Source organism: Vigna unguiculata, unplaced genomic scaffold (genome assembly GCF_037176805.1).
Source record: "Vigna unguiculata cultivar grain cowpea cultivar isolate G323 ecotype 2 unplaced genomic scaffold, ASM3717680v1 ptg000382l, whole genome shotgun sequence".
NCBI lineage: Eukaryota > Viridiplantae > Streptophyta > Magnoliopsida > Fabales > Fabaceae > Vigna > Vigna unguiculata.
In genome coordinates, this window is record NW_028197017.1 from 9030 (window position 1) to 28309 (window position 19280).

At 45.9% G+C, this 19280-nt stretch overlaps 1 pseudogene; it reads left to right on the top strand.

Moving 5' to 3' along the window:
• Window positions 1-383: 383 nt before the first annotated feature.
• LOC146873816 (uncharacterized) lies at window positions 384-1572 on the top strand (annotated as a pseudogene).
• Window positions 1573-19280: the final 17708 nt, after the last annotated feature.

Consider the following 19280-nt stretch of genomic DNA (forward strand, 5'->3'; position numbering starts at 1 on the left):
GAATTCCAACAATTTCTCCCGCTCCTCAAAAGCCCACAGGGACGGAGTTGATGCTCCCACATCCATAGCATGAGTAGTTAAAGCAAGTAAATGATTTGAAATTCGAGTTATTTCACGGAATAACACTCGTATATATTGAGCTCGTAATGGTACCTCGCAATTCAAAAGTCTCTCTACGGCTGAAGAATGAGCGTGTTCTTGGGCCATCGTAGAAACATAGATAGGGTCGACGACGGAACGAAGAACTCACCCTAGATACAGCTTTTTCGTACACGTTCACTTGCATCACATACACAAGTGCTCTCTGAACCGTGCAATAAGGTCACCCATAACACGGCTCTCCCACTTGAGTTACCTTAGCCCCAGGCAGGCCATGCTATTCAATGATATTGGAAAAATGGCAGCGTAACGTAACAACTAGTATTGAAAGCTGGTCGCCTTTTTTTTTAGGGAGGGAAAGCCTTTCTTTCGTCGCCCTACTTCCCTCTTTGCGACCTCATCACTTCAAAGCGCAAACCAATTTCTTAGTCACCGGGCGGAGCGCACCTTAGGTACTTTGCTTCTAGCTTTTTTAGGTTATGCAATAGACGGGAGGATTAGCTCTGGATCCCCCCTGCTTGCAGAAATGAATGGATCAGAAGGGGGGGCTGGGTTCTATTTCCGGGCCGGGCGGGAGGTGAAGGCCATAAGATTGCCCTCCCGGTAAGGAAGAGAGGAAAAGGGTGCTGTCATCTAATCTATCTCGACCAGTTTCCCGAGGCGTTGAAAATCCAGACCGGCTCAGAGAATCACTGGCGCTATTTAGCCCTTCGTTTCGCCATTCGAAGTACTACCCCTGCCTTCCCCTTTTGTAACATACCCAGGCGCCCTCCCTTCCAATCACTAAGAAAAAAAAAAGACCAATAAAAGCCCTATCTAAGTAAAGCTTCGTCTGTTATTTTTCCGGCCCCAGGGGAGTTTACTCAACCCATTCCCCAGTCTTCCGCACTGCTCAAGTAAGTGTGCGACTCCGTATGAGGACCTCCTTCCCTTCTGCCCACTCTCCGTTCACACGGTTCTCAAAGCAGAGGAGGAAGGGTGGGCAGCAGGTACCACGAGCCCTCTGTCCCACACATCTATCCAGAAGCAAGTGTAGTTCACCGGTTCCACCGAATGCTCCTATCTCTCGGCAAAGATCGTGTGAGTGTGCAGTTATGCTTCGGATGCTTCGCCATAGAATAGATCGACCCAGTTCCCGTTCTTTTCCGGTGCACTCGCTTTATATCTCCGACACACAAGGAAGGACGCGGTGGGAAGGAAGCAGCCCTAGCCTCTGTCCGGCCGATCATTCCGCTGGCATCTTGCATTCACGCCTCCGTTTGACTGCCGCTCGGGGATGGAGTTGTAGATACGTTAGTCTTAGCGGATCGTTGGCTCCACCTGTTATCTCCTTCTACGACATGCTGTTGTCGTCGCCATATTCCATATGTAACTTAGTCATCTCTGCCTCGCTGCGGGTCAGCACGCACCTCCGAAAGAAACGGAGGACTTCATTCAGTGACTCCGCGATCGCCCTCTAAACGATCAGAATAAGGTAAAGCTTGAAGATAAGTTTTGTACTCTATTAATTTCTCAGTCCCTCTAGTCGGGTGGGCGCCGGCCGGTCTTTCGACCAGATCCCCCTAAAAACCGTACGTGCGGGTCTCCCCGCATGCGGCTCACGCCATTCGAGGTGGCCCAGCCCAGCATTCATTCGCAAATCCTGTAGTGAAATTGAGACTGCTCGACCTCGGAAGCTAATTCGCGTGTAGGCAGCGCTGTCTGTCGTACCGTTGACTCTATCTATTCACTTTCATTCATTTTTATAGGCTTGCTCCCTCTTTTTCCAAGAATTCATGCACTTCCCCTTGACTTCAGAGGGCCTTCTCTAATAGGGGAAAAGCCTTCCATTTCCGTCAAATGACCCGGCCCCCCCTGGCTCTTCCACCGTCCTGGCTCCCTTTCCTACCTATGCTATGCTCCCCCGGCACAGGCCTACCACGCTTCGCGCCTGCGGCGTTTTCGCCGGACGGTCTTTGCCAGTAGTGCCATCCTCCCCGCTGGCTGTATGGGCGGGTTGTCCCTCGCTGCTGCGTTCTGTTAGGCTATGGATTACAGGAACAAATGTAGTTGAATGAGACAGCAGGCGGGTTACACGTTCCGCTGTGCCGAGATGTGAGGTGCAGGTGGTGATGATCACCCCGGGGTATGCGCTAGCGCCCTTGACAGGCACTCCAGGACCCGCCAACGCTCATGAAAACCCGGGTCGGTCCTCCATTCATCTGACCGGAGGTGTGGATAACGAGGCCACCTTCACAACCTTCTCCCTTCTGTCCTTATGTTGTAGTAAGGTAGGGCGGTTCGCTTGAGTTGCTCAACCGCCCCTTAGCCCGGTGCTCATGACGCGCTACGGGACCTCCACCGTGCCGGGGGACCAAGCAAGCAGGGCATAGCTAGCGGCATAGGAGCCGACTCGGCGTCAGCGGCTTCGTGCCGCACTGGAGTGATCCAATATGTGGTTCCGCACGTTCCACCACTTCTCCGTTCATTTCCAATACTGATCGTGAAACACCATGAGCAGCAGGATGTTGAGGTCCGAAATTCGAAGTGAAATTTTTGATTTGCCCGTTCCTAGTCGTCATGGGAAAAAAGGAATAAATAAGAAAGAGATTATTCCCTAAGAGCTTGTCCAGTACCAGAAATGCATCTCCTTGCGTGCGAGAGACTTCTATGCCAGCCGTTATTCCCGGCTCTGTTATGAAAGAAAGCGGCAGACTCATCTTACAGGTGTTCCCTAATGAGGGATTGGAGGGTTCTCCTTTATCCCCTTCCCCCCATTTCCGGGGGCCTCGTCCTCTTCAGGTAGGAGAGACTACACCTTTCAAAAGGAGAAACTTAGAAAACAAAGAGAATCAAAAAGGCCATCATTAATGCGAACAAGGCAATAGCCTCGGTTAGAGCAAAGCCCAGGATTGCATATCCGAATAACTGTTTTGCCAATGATGGATTTCTTGCCACGGAATGAATTAATGAACTGAATACGTTTCCAATACCTACAGCAGCTCCCGCTGAAGCAATTGTAGCAGCTCCGGCACCCATTGATTTTGCACCTTCTAACATCTCGAATTGAGAAAGTCTCGTCACCTTATCCTTACCCATGAGGTTGATCCTTACGAGGGGGCTGGCTTCCATGACGGTGCCGTATATTGAGTTCTACGCCCCTCCAAGAATATTTGAAATAGATATCCACCCCTTCTTTCTCAAATGCAATCCTTTCCAGTTCTTTTCGATCTTTACGATGCATATACAAGGCTAGAAAGATATATAGTAGGAATAGCCCCTGGATACACAGGAAAAGCCAATAAAAGAGAATGTCTCCTTTGGTTAGGAATTCTACGAAGTTGAATTCCGACATAATATGAACTCAAAAAAGTGAGATTTTTGAGTAATTCAAATGATATAACAGAGCCCTATGGGGGTACTCACCCTTCCTTATACTTAAGTCTAAGGGCCTTGCTTCTTCTTTCTCTTACTATTTTCTTTGATATAGGAGACTGCCTGAAGACCAAGCCAATCTCGAAGAAAAAAGTTAACTACACGCAACTACATCTCCAGATTCCATTCAAAGGGCCAGTGAACAGACGCTTTCTCCAAAAACTGTCAAGATTAGCGTACTTACTGAACGATTTATATTGTTATCTATGTTATTTCAGGATTTATTTTCGTTGATCGGATCGCCACACCCGGCTTTCCTGACGGACCACCAACCCAATATCGATGAAAAGAAACGCCTACCCCGGACCCTGACGTGAACGAAGCTCCAATGAGTCGCTCCTCGCTGGAATTAGGGCCGGACCGTCAATTCATCTACTCACTACCTACGCAATAACCGATCCTCGGACGGAGCCATACCTGTGTTACCAAAACTTGCTAGCCGACACCGGCTACCGCAAAGGGTTCAGTTGGTGGGTTGAAATCTCGTCACTTCTTTTGAAAGTCAAAAACGGAGTTTGGTTGCTCGTTCTAGTGCTGAAGCAGAATACAGGGCGGACGCGAAGGCCCCAGGCCGGGATTTTCCCCTAACTAAAGAGTAACACACTTGGAGAGGGGATTTCCTTCCATTCATAAGCCCGAGTATCACGATCCCCAAAAAGTAGCCCGAAGTGACTGACCATATAGTTTCGTTTTTTTCCCTTTTCCAGAGACGAGAGAAGTAGCAACCGTGGACCTAGCTCACAGAAGAAGGGGACTAGTTGCGACAGGAAAGAGGGAACATGGTGTTGTGCTTCTTACCTATGATGATTCTGCATTTGCCCGGTCAAGCTTCTTACTGGCAGGCGAGACCGATCGATTGAAGTTACGGTTCATAGCTAAACCCCGAAGCGAAGTAAGCTGGAGCTTCGAGGTCATAAGCCCATCTGCGCCTCACTCGCTAGCAACCAAACCAAATGGGATGAAATTATGCGATTCCCTTCTCTTCCGGTTAGCAACTAACTGGCTCTCGTACTCGGTACTCTATCCTCTTCCCATTGAATTATATTACATGACCACATTGAATAGGCTAGGAAAGGAATCTTAGTTAGGAGAACAACCCTTTTCTTTTAGTTTATAATAGCAATGGTAAGTCCACTTTGCTACATAATGCCCTTACCTTTAGTAAACCACCCAGACCGAAACCCGCCCTTTCCTAAGCCAATGCTGCCCACGTTCTCTAACTAATTGCTACCCAAAAAGGTAGCACACTAATCTCCGTCACCCTCGGGTCAGGTCTGGCTTAACCTTATTCCCGTCAGTTTTGTCACTCTCTTTTCTTTCAATTGCATCCGCTTTCAAAGCCTTTTTTCCCACAAAGCCACCCTGCTTGCAACAGTAGATCCTGTTGATTCGGTTGCAGCAGAACAACCACCAATAGTTGCATCCGTTAAAGACCAATCACCGGCAAACACCAACAACGGTTACTGATTCACGTCCGACTTTGCTTTTGATTCCGTTAAGGAGCTCATTTCCACGAAACTCGAGACTCTCTTGCGTTTCACAGGTGTACCGTTGCCCGGGGGGGTGACTATTCAGCAGGTAGCCGACCACCTGCATGGGGACGTTGAAGATTTTCCAGTACTGGAAAACATATACAACTCCCTCCTCGAGCTGGGCATAATGAGCCCTTATTATCTACAAGCTGTCTCCTATATCCAACAGTTTCTATAGGCACCTTAAAAAAAAGACATTTATTAGGCGGCCCGGATGTAGTCCATTATAGTAAGACGAGAAGGACGAACCGGGTTAACAAAAGTCACGATCAGAAGGTTGGAAATCCGGATTCTTAATCTGGAAAGCGCTGGTTCGAGCCCAGCTCGTGACAAGAAAGACCAAAGGTCATTTACCCCTCCTAGAATTCCGGAAACAGCTCTACGACCCAGAGGTTAGCGACTGCAACTAGCGTTGGTACGAGGGGAGAGGGAATACTACTTGGAGCCTTACCGAACCAGCAACATATAATTGCGTATATAACACAAACACGTAATCTGAATCTGATCTGGAATGAAAGCTCTGATAGTTGAGACATAAATCTAGGGCCAATGAGTGCTACAGTAGTGCCTTGCGGGGTCGTAGCGCCGGTTACCGAGGGTTTTTATCCTTGAGGAGCTTTATTTCAATTGAAGATTTTGTTAGTGTTAAGTGTAAGTAGTAAGGGCGCATTTCACAAGGATAAACATAATATACCTTTTTTAAGGGTTGGGTATTGAATAAGGAATAAAGTCTTTCTCACTCTCAGATAGAACTCTCTGATCGAATTGAAAGCTCTTGCTTGTTGTCTGTAGCGGTAGTATATACTTTAATCTACCGGGGTTTCTTCCTTGTTGCTTGATAGTCCGGGAGGCTTAACTAAACAACAACAAAGAAACTCTTTCTAAATAATCTATTTTTTTGCGCTAATCTATAAGAGTCTCAATTAGCCGTTGCTTGTTTAGTTTTTTCTTTTCTATTAAAAATAGGGTGAGCTTAAGAAGCTTCAAGCTATTCCCTCCATTATAATTTCCCTAGGCTAGTAAGATATTCTAAGGGCAGGAAGGAGACATTTCAATCAAGAAAATAAAGAGAAAGGAACGGGATGGGATAGTCGCTTACAGAAGGGCAGAGAGATCTTATTCAATGCGATAGAAAGAAGAGAAGGCTTGACAAATGGAGCGAGGAACAGGGGAGATTCTCAATTTCTTGCTTCATTCTGCGTCTTCTTCTTTGAGAAGGTAGACAGGCAAGCTTAAGAGAGCGCGTCACACTTCCTTCTTTTCAGTTGATAAGACTGATTGGGATAAGTTAGACGTCTAATAGGTCCTTTCCAGATAGAATGAGGAGTCCAAATAAGCTCTCTTAGGTGCGTGATTAACCTAATAGCAGGCGAAAGGGGCTAGGGAAGGCCATCTGTCCTTCAATGAGCCTTAAGGCGATAGACCCCCTTCTGAAAGGGACTTTATTTCCTATAGCTATAGTTTAGAATAGTACTCCCGCTTACTTATCTCTTTCTTCTTTTACTCCATAGGTAAGGTATCTGAATCACTCTATACTCATATCCCTTTCGCCCCCTGTCTTTCCTCGCTGGGATAAGAGAGCCTTACGCTCGGGGGGCTCCCTTTTTGTGGATTCTTTCCCAGTTCTCTCTTTGATATCTTATCAGGATGGCATAGCAGCCAAGGGTAGGATAGGATGAGCAGTGAGAGCGGATGAGGGAAGGGAATCTCCGATTTTCATTTGAAGTTGGCAAGAGAGAAGAGGAACAAGGCCTTATTAGTCTCGTCATGGCCTTCTCAGCAGCTGGGGAAAGGGAAAGAATACTTGAATCTTACTGTAATAGGCTCTTCTTTGCTCGATCTCACCATAGCCTGATAGTAGGTCTAGGTAAGAGCCTCCTCAATATTCAAGATGGCGTCCTTCTTCTTACGTGAATAGAGATTGAGTCCAAAGTCTTCCCACGAAAGAGGGCGGTGGCCGTCCCTAGTCACATAGGACTCGGATTGAATTAGATAGAGGAGAGTTTTCTAGAATGTCCTTTTCTATTTCTATATCTGGGCTATATATATAATCTAAGGAGAGAAACTTCCTTCTTTCCTCTAAATCAATCTATCTCCTGCCGGCGCTAAAAGGGAGAGAGTCGTTCCAAGGCCTGTGGATCAGGTCCCGGGTTCAACCATACTGCGAATTCTCAAATGTTGGGTAAAGAGGAGCGCCCCACGTCGCTCTCACCATCTTCTTTGTTCTCTTTGCGCGCTTCACTTTAGTAAGAGTACTTTCTTCGCAGCTTTCGAGCCCCTTAGCTACATTTGTAAAGACTTTTTTATTCAACAAGCAAGAACTCAAATCCACAGCTCTCTGGCTACATCTCCCAGGCAATCCAATCTTATTATGAATCGAGTGCTTCTGATGCGCGTCTAAGCCTTCTTTTCCATTGTCTAGCTCCGAGGACCAAGCCCCCTCTCCTGCCTATCGAACTGGAAAAGCGGTGCTAAACCCACCTCTTTCCGCCTATTTCGGCCCCGAGCCCCATCTCTAAGACCTTCATTCGACTACCCACCAAGAAAACGGCTGCAGCAAGAAAACGAATGCACTTACGCTATACGGCTTTCGCGCCAGCGAGCTCACCCGTTGCTTGTTGCTAACGCGCCCTTTCATAGTCAAATTCTTTCGCGGTCCAAAGTCAAGTCTCATCCTTTGCTTGTTGGTCCGGGGAAGTCAGGGACAGAGGGGCTAGTTTCCATAGACCAGTGAGTAGAGCTGACTCGATTGTGACCAATGACCCGAGGTAATGCGGAGTGAGTTGACTGCCTTTCCAGTCCCAGTTGTTCCATGAATGCCCGTTGCCCATTCTTCATACGAGACAGAGCGGGTTGCCAGTGATGGTTGTGCCTGTGCCGTTTGGAAGGTTATGAAAATATTAAACTATGCCTTTCAATATCAATATAAGGGGTCAGAGGCTAAGGCTTTAGATTTGTACAGTGGAGTCCATATTCCAGCTAACCGACGTGGCAGGAAGTGCTTTTCAAGCCCGAGTTGAACACCTTCAGGCGAGTTTTTCGAGGGGATTCCTTTCAAGAGATGAGTGCGGCTTTATAGTCTGAGTCCTTAGGACTGGCAGGATGGCGAGGAGATTCATCGGATCCAGTTCCTACAGCCAATGGACCGGTGCCGGTTGGGGTGGAAAAAATGAGTCCTGCTTTTGTGTGACTGACGATTCATAAGAAGAAAAGATGCCAGGGGCTGATACTGACCAGAAAGCAGTAATGACTAGAGCGAAGGGCCGAAGACTCAAAATAATAGGTTCTTCAAGACCTAGTCTACAGAACAGAAGGATCTGATGAAGGAGAAGCATAAGGAAGGCTATGAAAGACTGTCGAGTCGAAGGGTAAGGCTTTCGAAAGTCAGGTTATGGAATATAATTTTTTGAGGCTATTGTAGTTCATGGGCTTTCCATTGCGATTGATACGACTAATCGCTACTCTGATTATCGAAACAACCATTCTTCTCTTTTATGATATTCGATAACCCGAGGATCCTTTTCAGCTTGATTTGGAACGCAGTCGGACTATCAAATCCGACTTAGCCAAGCTCATCAAGCCCCTTATTCAGGAGGAATCCGACAAGTTTCCGAAGGGCATTCCATCTGCCGGGTCTTTTGTAGAACGACTCATCCACGATTGAGCTTCAGAAAAGGCAAACGGGGGGAATGGCCCCAGTCCCACAAAGCAAGAAGTGGATTGCCTTAACCGCTGGTTACAACTCGCTGTCAATTATTTTCAAGGACAATGGACCATATAAGTTCGAGATCGAGGAGCGAGAGGATAGTTTTCCGGGAAAGAGACTCTTTTGATTGAGGGCCTTTTTCAAGTGTCTATTCCTGAGTGAGGTCGGGCTGTCAGGCTAGTACCCGCTGACTTGGAAGTTGCCTTTGCTGGTCTTCCCGATGGCTGGCCAAAATAAGAAGAGTTTCCTAGCCTCGAAGGGCTCTGGGCTGGCCTTCCTTCGGGTGTGGTTTTGAGGCCAGAGAGCCGATGCCAAAGTCGCCCTTTACGCGAGGGAACGCCAGACAGACTTACCTCTGCTAACTACGTTTTTTTATTTGATATAGACTGGAAGCTAGAGAGATACTATACTAAGGTCTAGTGCCGCTACCAGAGAAGGCTGTTTCATGCTAGGCGTCCAGACCTACTACGCCCGAGCCGCATCCCCGGCACACTTGCTATATCCACTAAGGCTTCACATCCCACTTCATCCTACCAACTATACCTTATATAAATAGAAAGCCGTTCTATAACAATTCAAGACAACAAGAAAGCAAAATATTGGATCAGACCTTTTTTTTATTTCCATTTCTTTTTCGGAACGGAACCTTATTTGCCTTCGCCTCAGTAGCCGCTTTTGCTTATGGTAAATCTGTATCCGCAGCTGTCTCCCCAGATACTACTTATGGTGGGTTTCAATAGATATCTTTTCCACCTAGGTCAAAGGGGTATGCCGCTATATATGCTACACCGAAGTATGCTCCTAGGTAAGCGACTGCCTTTGGATCCGCCTCTCGAGCACGAGGGTCGTATTCATAAAAAAAGGCTATCGATCATGAAGGTTTGCCTATGGCTCTGTATCTACCTCTGTCTGCTGGTGCTTATTTTGATAAGCTGCAGGATCAATGGCTTAAACTACTGCTTCTTCAACGCTTCTCCTGCGACTTGTTCTCCTTTCGTCCTTGCTCCTGCACGCACAGGTACAGTATCTAAACGCTCCTTCTGCTCTTGGGAAAGGGGGCCCAAGGCTCATCCTTATGCTTTCGGTTTTCGAGTGAAAAACAGAGTCGGGGAGACCTGTCAAGCTTTAGGATAGCTCTTTTCAAAATAGATTATTGTAATAGAAGCTAAGCTTTTATACCGAATCGGGTTTGTTGATGGAATCATAGCCGGGCCGGAACTCTTGATCTATCCATAGAGGGTGAGAACTCAATCAGGAAGGACTGCTAGTCATCACCGAGGGTATGACCAAGGAACTGCTGCTGAGAGCGATAGACTTTCCCACTGAGATGGAGAGAATGCGCTCCTACTCTCTTTCAATCGCCGATGCTAAAACAAAGAGGGCGTAGACCCGAGGGGAGGTTGAGTCAGCAGCTAGTTTTGCCGGAAGGAATAGGAATAAACGATGCAATTCAATCTGTTGGAGGAAGGTAGAGCAATAGACGGAATGAGTCTTAGTTGAAATATCCCCTGGTTGAGTCGACTGTTCATGGCATGGTTTGGTGGGACCAAGAATTGCTCTTGTTCCCGTCCCAATGCGACCATCGATAGCTTTCTCTATTGAAATGGAATCCCCGGTCTCTTTCTCAATTCATCGATCGACGGCCGCCCATGCTTCAACATCTAAGTTTTCACCAGAAAAAGCCAATTTCTCTTATGGGGCAGAAAGATTCGATTAAGTTTAGGGAAAGGAAAGCAAACAAAGAAAGCCAATCGGAAATGATTTTATCACTACGCGAATCAAAAATCAAAGTCGGAGCGAGAATCACCTTAGGGCTAGGCCACCTGCCTGACTATCTATTGTCTCAGCAGGCCTTAGCCCGAAGACGACAGAGGCATAAAGGAAGGTTGCTGCAGAATAAGCGATGTTCTTGCTCTTCTTTCTCTTGGAATAAGAATGGTGTTGAATCAGTTTCAAGTGGTGGGATCATATTCATATAGAATAGTAGAATCCCGTCTCCTTAAAGGAGCGATCTCTCCCTCAAAGTAGAACGAGCATAATCGAAGACAGATGGTAGCGTATTCTAAGTAGTTGATCTCACGTGCTATCCGAAAGTATTCTTAGTCTTCGTCTGCCCTCAATGCCCGGAACAGGCTCTGAATGAAATAGAAATCCCGTAAGTGAAGTCACTCTCGGAGTTGAAAACGACTAAGCTTTTTGCCTTGCGACTTGCCTCTCTCACTCAAGATAAGGTAAGGTGATCCCTTTATGTCTCCTTCTCAGTTAGGTCCAATAAGTCCCTTCCCTTTCTCCGATCAATAAGCCCCCTGATCCCTTTCTTTGTCTTTCATCCTCCCTGAACAGAATAAGTAAGGCCCCGTTTTTTTCTAATAAAAAAAAGAAAGGGCGAAGCGCCCGTTTGAAGTGGCGAAGGCCTATGATATAGTAAGAAAGAAAGTACGTTAAGGTTACGAAGTAAGGTCAGCTGGTTAAGGAAAGCTCAGGTTATGAAATCGCTGAGCCATTCATTCAATTCAGTAGTAGTGAGGCGTCGGTACGGAGCCTTCCACTGTGGACCGAGACTACGCAAAGGTAGAACACCATAGAAACTTCGCTGACTTTCTAATAAACCTTGATTTCGCTACGCTCAATAAGAACCCGGAATAGCGGAAATCGGTTCGTGTTCCGCTTCCAAACTCAGTCGTCTTTGCCCAAGTGTGAACTGCGGACGACTCTCCAGTGGTTCCATTCCTTCTTACTTGACTTCTGGGTCAACCCAACCCAAATGGGAAGAAGAGGGTCAGCCAAACAGCGGTCCACTTTGTACATTTGCTGAGGCAGACCAATCGGGCATTTTAGAAAAGGGAAGGGAACTTTTATCACCGAAGGAGGCAGTAGAAATGAAGGAGGCGGGAAGCTACCGCTTCTAGAATGCAAGCTTATCCTTTACTTTAGAGCGTACCGCTATTGAAAAAAAGGTTGATGGATGAAGTAATCGGAATGACAAATGATTACGGTTGCGGAAACCGGATAAAGTCGGGAACCTTTTGAATCAAAGTAGCGCCGAGTACTTCGACTACAGGGGGAGGGAAGCTTCGTAGACAGCTTCGCGTCCTCGCCGCTTCTTTCTGGCGACTAGCTTCTCAAGTGGGTGGCTTGGTAAGCAAGCAACCTTCAGCATAGGTAAAATCCCCCTCAATAATAGGCCGGAATGGTGGGGAAGGAGGCCCCCCCTACTTCAATGGAAAGGGGGGAATCGCCGTTTAACAGCCGCTCCTCTACAACTACCTTTCGCCCAACATGATCACGAACGAAGACAGAGAATTGCGTAGATAGAAGGACGAAACCAACCCACTTGTCCTGATCGGAACGAAAGAAAGAGAATGGTGGCCCCTTTCGCCCAGGGGGCATCGTCGGAGAACAATGTCGGGGACAGGGTGAGAACCTTCCGTTGGTTACGCCCTTTAAGTGTTCTTTCTTAGATATGGAGATAGATCCAGATAGAGATCTATATCTTTCTATCTATCGATAGATAGAAAGATATATTGAGAAATGGATCTTGATCTGGTTTCAAGATCTATGAACAAGAGAGATCCCTAAAGATCCATTTGAGAAAATAAAGAGATGAATAGATAGGGCGGAGCCGGCTGAAGGAAGGGCGCGCGCCCCTGCAATCTTTCTAAAGCAAGAAGCGATAAACTTGACTTTGAGAAAGAAGCTCCTTAGCACAAGCACTTAGTAAGAAACCTACCTTTTGACAACCTTACTAATAGAAAGGGGAAAGCTCAAGCATGCGAAGAAAGCTCTTCGAGCTTCCCTTCTATATATTCTAGAAAGGTTTGTAGAAAGGGGCTTCTTCTAATATCCCAACAATCCATCATCCATAAAGTAGGGGCTTCAAAGCTAGCTTGTAGTTGAGGGGTGCGCAGGTTTGGAACCCTCAACTACAAGAGGCTAGCGTGCAAAGGCTTTCTAGGGGCTCGCTTCAAAAAGCGGAGCTTGCTTTCTACTAAACGAGCCTTCACTGCCCGCCCGGCCCCTATCTTTAATCTTAAGTAAAGTGAAGTCAAATCAATGAAGTGAACAGCCCAACCTCTTTGTTTGAAGCTTTGCTTCCCCTAATTCCAAAAAACAAGAAATAGACTTGCTACTACTATAGTGATAGTCTAGGAAAAAGCTTCTCTTTGATAGCGGTCATAGGGGGTTCATAAAGAATCTGATCGTAGATAGAGACTCAAACCTGGGGGTAGGGGCGGATGTAGCCAAGTGGATCAAGGCAGTGGATTGTGAATCCACCACGCGCGGGTTCAATCCCCGTCGTTCGCCCATCAATAAATGGACCATTTGTTACGGAGACACAAGACAAACCTAGAAAGAATTTTTTTCTGAAAGGAATCTCGAGGCTTTCAAACGCATCCAAGCAATTGGTACCCGATTGAAACATAGAAACCATAGATTCGCGTCGCCTACTTGCTGAAAGCACAAATGGAATGGCTGATCATTCATTGTATGAAGTTTTTAAGACCTCACTAATCAGCCTTACACTTTTTTTTTTAGTTCATAATGAATGAAATGAACCCCCGGATGAATAGACATTATCCCCTCCCTCTTACTAAACCATGGGGAGCCCCGACTAGTTTACCGGGCAAATTTAGTTGTCGTGACGATACCTTTCTTAGTGGAAGATCGGAAAAGACTTCTTTTCGCACGAGACTGATCGGATCCGCCGTAGACACCCGAGAGACCTCCACAAGGCAGGCTAAAAGAGTCAGAGGACAACAAGCAAAGAGTTACGCTTTCTTTTATCTTCCCTTGAACTTGAACCTGGTATTCCCGCAAAAAACGAATTGAACCGGGTCTGGCTGAGCCCTTCTGTCCATCCATACAAAGAACCGATTCTTGTGCAAAGCGGTGTCGACTCTTTAACGACATCGTCCGCAAATCGAGATCTATTGGAGAGAGTCATCGAATCGTCCTTGATTCCTCGATTTAATTTCGCTAATCGTTTGGTAAAGGCTAGGAAAAGGTCAGCCCGTCATGAAATTCCTTGTCAGGAAGGGTTAGCCCCAAGCCAGCCTTATCTTCTCTTGGATATCCAAAAAGGCAACATTAAAGCGGTTTAACGAGAGGTTGCTTTCCTTGGTCTTATAGTTCGTGACCTATAGCCGGCAGATAGGGGCGGAGTTTGCTTGCTCTTCACTCAGGGGCTGCTCCTAAACATGCTCTTCTTCTTTCGGAAATGAGAACCTAGTGAAAGTGCCTCATAAGGGCGATTATCGCTATATAACGAACGAAAGAATGTTAGGAAGTTCTATAAAGGACGAGACTCAGAAGGACAAAGCTAGACTTCCCAAGGACGAGTTTACTTGCCTTACCTTATAGGGGGTAGGGAAGACCCCGAAAAAAAAAGATCTGTCGAAGACTGTCAAACTAGACTTTCAATCTGCGTCAAAGAAGTCATAAAGAGCTTGGCCCGTCCGTAAGCTCCCTCCGTAAAGGAAAAGAATCTTATCCGATCGGCCTGTCCGCTCATTCTCACATTTTACTAATAGGTTGATTGAAATGAAATGTCCCTTCCCTTAACTTAAGGCTTAGGACAGCGCATCTTTCAGGCTTTTAATCGCTTTAATCGGTAAAATTACATCCATATCCATGGACACCAAAGGCTTCCTAGCCGGAGAAAGTACAGTTAAGTCTACAGAGCCCTGATAAGTGATATAGAAGCCGATCTTGCTAATCGCGAACCCCTCGTCTATAAAGGATAGGCAATTGAGAGAGAATAGGGCGATAGCCCGGTTTTGATTGAATATCCTTTCCTGTGCTTGTCTTGTATTGAGGTATACCTAAGATATGAGTCAAAGTAGGTAACATAAGGTTCGATGTAATTGAACTCGACCTACAGGTAGTAGACTGACTGAGTGCTTGTGCTAAGGAATAGGAATATGGTAAGGATGGGAAACTCAGGCAGCTAAGCCACTACACTAGTACGAAGGAGCAAGCTCCGGCCCCCGTTCTATCCACTAAGTAAAAAAATGATGGGTGGAATGGCGCGGCGCTGTAGGAACCGGTCGGATTCCAACCGACGAATAGAAGTATTGCAGACTCATGCCTTAGCCACTTGGCTACGGTTCCCTATCAATTCCATGTCTTTCTCCCTTGTCCTACTTTGCTTCACAGGTGAGACCAGGAATAACAGATGCCGGAATGCTTTTGGGAGGAAGGGCACAAATAGGTGGAGATGGATTTTCAAAAAAACTCTCTAAAACTTTAGAATCTAATCTCAGAGTTCTCCCTACCTGAACCTTTTCCGTGGCGACAATATAAAGAAGCATTTAGGGATTTGTTGATGATCCATGAACAAAGTTGATCAAGCCTCTGAAACCGGACTCTTTCTTCCCTCTCGATTCCATCCCTAAAAGGAAAGTGCTATATACAGCAATACATAACACTTTCCTTTTAGGGACTCGGTAGCACGCACTGGTTTTATAAAGTTCAATCCGGTCTGGTCTTTGTTCGGTCTCTAAGACAGCAGCAACTGCTGATTATTAGCTTGGCGGGGAACCAGGAAGAAAAGAGCTTTCGCGCTAGTCGTTCACTCCTATCGCTCCTCGCCTTCAGGTGAAATGGCCTAATATATACACTACTAATATGAACGCTTTGTTTGGGAGTTGCTCTAGTCTAAGCTCAGAATTGATTACACGTAGCTTCGGGGAAAGAAAAAAAGGCTTTGCTTTCTTGTGAGATGAGAGCTTTCTATGCTTAGTGCTAGGAGAAAGAGGGACTGTGAAGGATTGATCAGTCTTTGCACTATAGGGATGCTTCAGAGATCGAAGCGGAAGAAACATAAGTTGGAGAAGAGATTGATTGAATTCGCAAAAGCGGAAAAACCCAAATCCATATGAGCTGAGCCTCTTGAACAACTTTTTCTCGGTCAAGATAGATAGGAGTTAGCCGGGACTTCTTTTCTTCCTCGAGTCCCTCGTCCATCCAGGTCTGGTCTAGAGTCAAAATCGAAAGCATCAGAAGGTGAATCTGTTTCCTTTGAGGAATCTGTTCCTGAATCGGGGTATTAAGCTGAATCTGTTGCAGCGGTCATGTAAGTCGAGTCGGAGCCCTTACTTAGTTGCTGTTTTACGTGGAGTAATAAATGCATTGCAAGCCTTTGTTGTCAGTGCGGAGGTCTTCTCTCTGGAGATCGAAGAGCGGGCTAGGAGATAGAAAAAGGACACCTGAAGCCATCTTTGACTCATTCAATGAGTCATTGGTCAACTAACAGAGAAAACTCTCGTTTTTGTTGACTGAGATCGAGGTCTCAGACTCTATTCAATGCCGTTCACAGCCACAAGCAGTGAGGAGGTGCCCAGCCCGGGACTCTGACCGCGTGCCTGAGCCGGCGACTCTCCATTTCATTAGGGATTTTTTCTAGAATGCCCTTATCACGATCTAGCCCCTTGTCTATATCATGGTCTGTTTTAATAGAATCTACCTACTGTATGGCTTGCTAAATAAAGCGCTGTGGGATCAATCATTGCATTTATCCATTCATAACCATCATATATGCTCTTTCAAGAAAAGGGATAGAATTACAGTCTATCAGTCTTACCAGCATGCATACAAAAGGGAGTGTAGTTGCCTATCCGCTGGTTAAACATATAAGATTATTATGAATTCTATATAAGGAATAAGGATCCCATATCGATCGAATGAAGATGGATGGGTTTAGATAGGTTCGTTCCAACCTGCTCTTTTGGACCATGAAAGAAGCAGGATCCAGCGCTGTGAAACTACTTTTCTACTTGTTAACGATCAGGTAGCCGCCTAATAGAGTGAGTGACGGATACGGATCCATATTCCCGGCAGGATGTCGAAAGAGCTAGTGAAACGGTGGTTTTGGCCCCCTGCTGCAAAGAAAGCTAGGATCCCAAGGATAGGCTCGCCTTGTGCTTGGACCTGCAAGGAGGAAGAGATAGCACAGTCTTATAGGGGGCCTCGCAATCAGTTGAGGGGAGGGAAAAACAAACCTACTGCACCCCTTGAGTAGGACAAGAGAGGACTCCTTACTCTATCTTTATGGGAATGTCATTGCATGAAGGGACCTTGAGGGTTGGCTTACTCTACGTTCGAAATAAGTATTACTTCAACCCATAGATAGGAAGCAAAGTAAGATTGGTGTCATAGCAAGAGTTAGGCCCTTGTTTCATGGATCGTATTAAAGGCTTCTTCTTTTGGCTTATGGAATCTATATAACTCGCTCGAGAAGACAAAACAAAAGAGGGAATGGAAGGTACTATAGGAGAAGGGTTCGTGTCTTTCCCCGATTCAAGAATGAAGGAATCTAATCTTTGTTCTATGTTTTGGAGTAAGCCAGTCAATGTGCCCGCTGTGGTGTATGAGCAAGTGATCTGATCCTATGCGCCTTTCTCCTTTTACCAACCTTAGCTCGTGTTATCATTATCATAACAGCGCCAAGTAACTTCATCAAGTTAAAAAAGAAGGATAGGATTCGAGGGCTTGAATGAGAAAAATCAGAGCTAGTTTACTTCCATTCCAGACTTCTACCTCTATGAGGCTTTGTGGTGCTGGGCTGGATATGGGGGGTCCTCTTATAAGCCGTAGCATTGAAGGCTTAATCACTCCGTATAGACACACCTAGACTACGAAGCTAGGACGGTGGGTAAGGAAGATTCTCACGCAGAAGTAGAAGGAAAGGAATGATTGAATTGAAGCTGAGGGCGGTGGGTTGGAAAAGTACGGTAGTCTACGTTAGTAGTGATTCGCCTGTCGGAGTAAAGAGAATGGCAGGTCTTGAGTTATAGGTCATACCCTTGAGGACCAGATTCACCCTCCTTTTCTATCTTTTTAGTGAAATATCGAACCTTTATAAATATAGTCAAAGATATCCCAAGTCAATCTCCAAGAGTCCCTTTTGAGGTTTAGGAAAAACCACCTGCCAAGCCCAACCTCTTAATAGCTTCCTTTAGGTCTTTCAATAGCCTTCCTTACCAACAAGGGCTTAGTTAACTTAACGTATAGTCAGTTTTTATCCCCTACGGAAAAGGTTCTTTCACCTATCACGAAAGCTCAGATCTGGCGCGGGCGGACGTGGACATCGAGGTAGTCATTTAGAGCAGATTTGATCAGTCAGAAGGAATCGAAGGAAAGCTACTTGATTGACTAGACAAAGACTAGCTCAACCTTCCTTTACTCGAGCTGAATCTTGATTAAGTTAAGTCAGAAAGGTTTCATTTCTATTGAAGCAGGAAGCCTCAATTAAATATGAAGACCGAACGAAGTGAATGTTCAAGCATCTAATGCCTGCCCCGGTCTTTCTATCTCTTTGAAGATGGAACTTTCGATTCGAGACAATTCCAACAAGAAAGATAAGCTAGGCTCGGCTTGGATTTGAGCTACTAACGAAGAATAAAGCTTGGAGCTCTGTAAAATGAAATTGCTCAATCTGAACTTCTAACTTTAGAGATTGGCTTAGAACTAGCTGAACCTGCCTGAACTGATTGACTCGCTCATCAAGCTTCCAATGCAGTCTTATCTTCTATGCGATATATGCGTTAAGTTGAAGTTCTTCGCCTTGGTCTACTCCTTCATGTAGTGAGTCGAGGTCCGTCCCTAAGGAGAAAGACGAAGCAAAACCCCATTATATAAGGTTGGACCCCTTTTCAAGAAGGAGCGTGAAGGTGCCGAAAAGAGGGCTTTTATCACGTTTGAGAGTTAGTTATGGGAAGGTTCCCTCTTTTGCAGAAAGTGGAAAGTCTTCGAGTATCGTCGTCCTTCTATTGAGGATTCGGATAGATGAAGAGAAGGCCAACTTATCTCGATCTGGTCATTCACCCGATATGGGAATACCTTTTAGTAAGGCAAGACTAGAAAAAAGTCCGATTGAACTCGCAACCGAAGATGTGAAGAAATCGACTGCATTAGCACTTCATAAGGGAATACCGGACTCAGTTAATTCTTTAGTTTACATCGAGACCAAGTCCCATTGAATCTCTTGGAGGAAGATCAGTAGGCGAGGAGTGAGGCGATTTGTTGCCCATTCCATTACTTTCACGTAAATTACTTATGAGTCAATACCCCGAACTCCACTCTTTTGAATAAGCAATCTTCTTTCGACTGGGCCTAAGATCGGGAGCAATTTAGCTTTGGCATTGGATCGCCGCTTTATTCTGTTCTAGAGATGGAGATCCGGCTCCTCCGAGTGATCTGTCTAGATTTCGGAATAGAAATGGGCAAGGATGATCAGCCAAGCCAAGGGGCGAAGCGGTCCAATTGTTTTACTGTTACGCATAGTCACTCTCCTGTTAGGAATCGATCTAGCTGCTTATCCTATAGATAGTGTCGGCAATCACCTCCGCTATATAAGCTGTTGTCGGCATAACTGCTTCGGTAGTATACTAACCTAAACAGAGAATTCGTACCATGATTAGCAGACCCTTCTCAACTCTAGCGATTTCAAGCGGACCAGTCTCCACCTTGCAAAGCGTTAGCGCTAGCCAGGTCAATAGTTCAAGTATCAATGAAAGTCTCTATTTCAC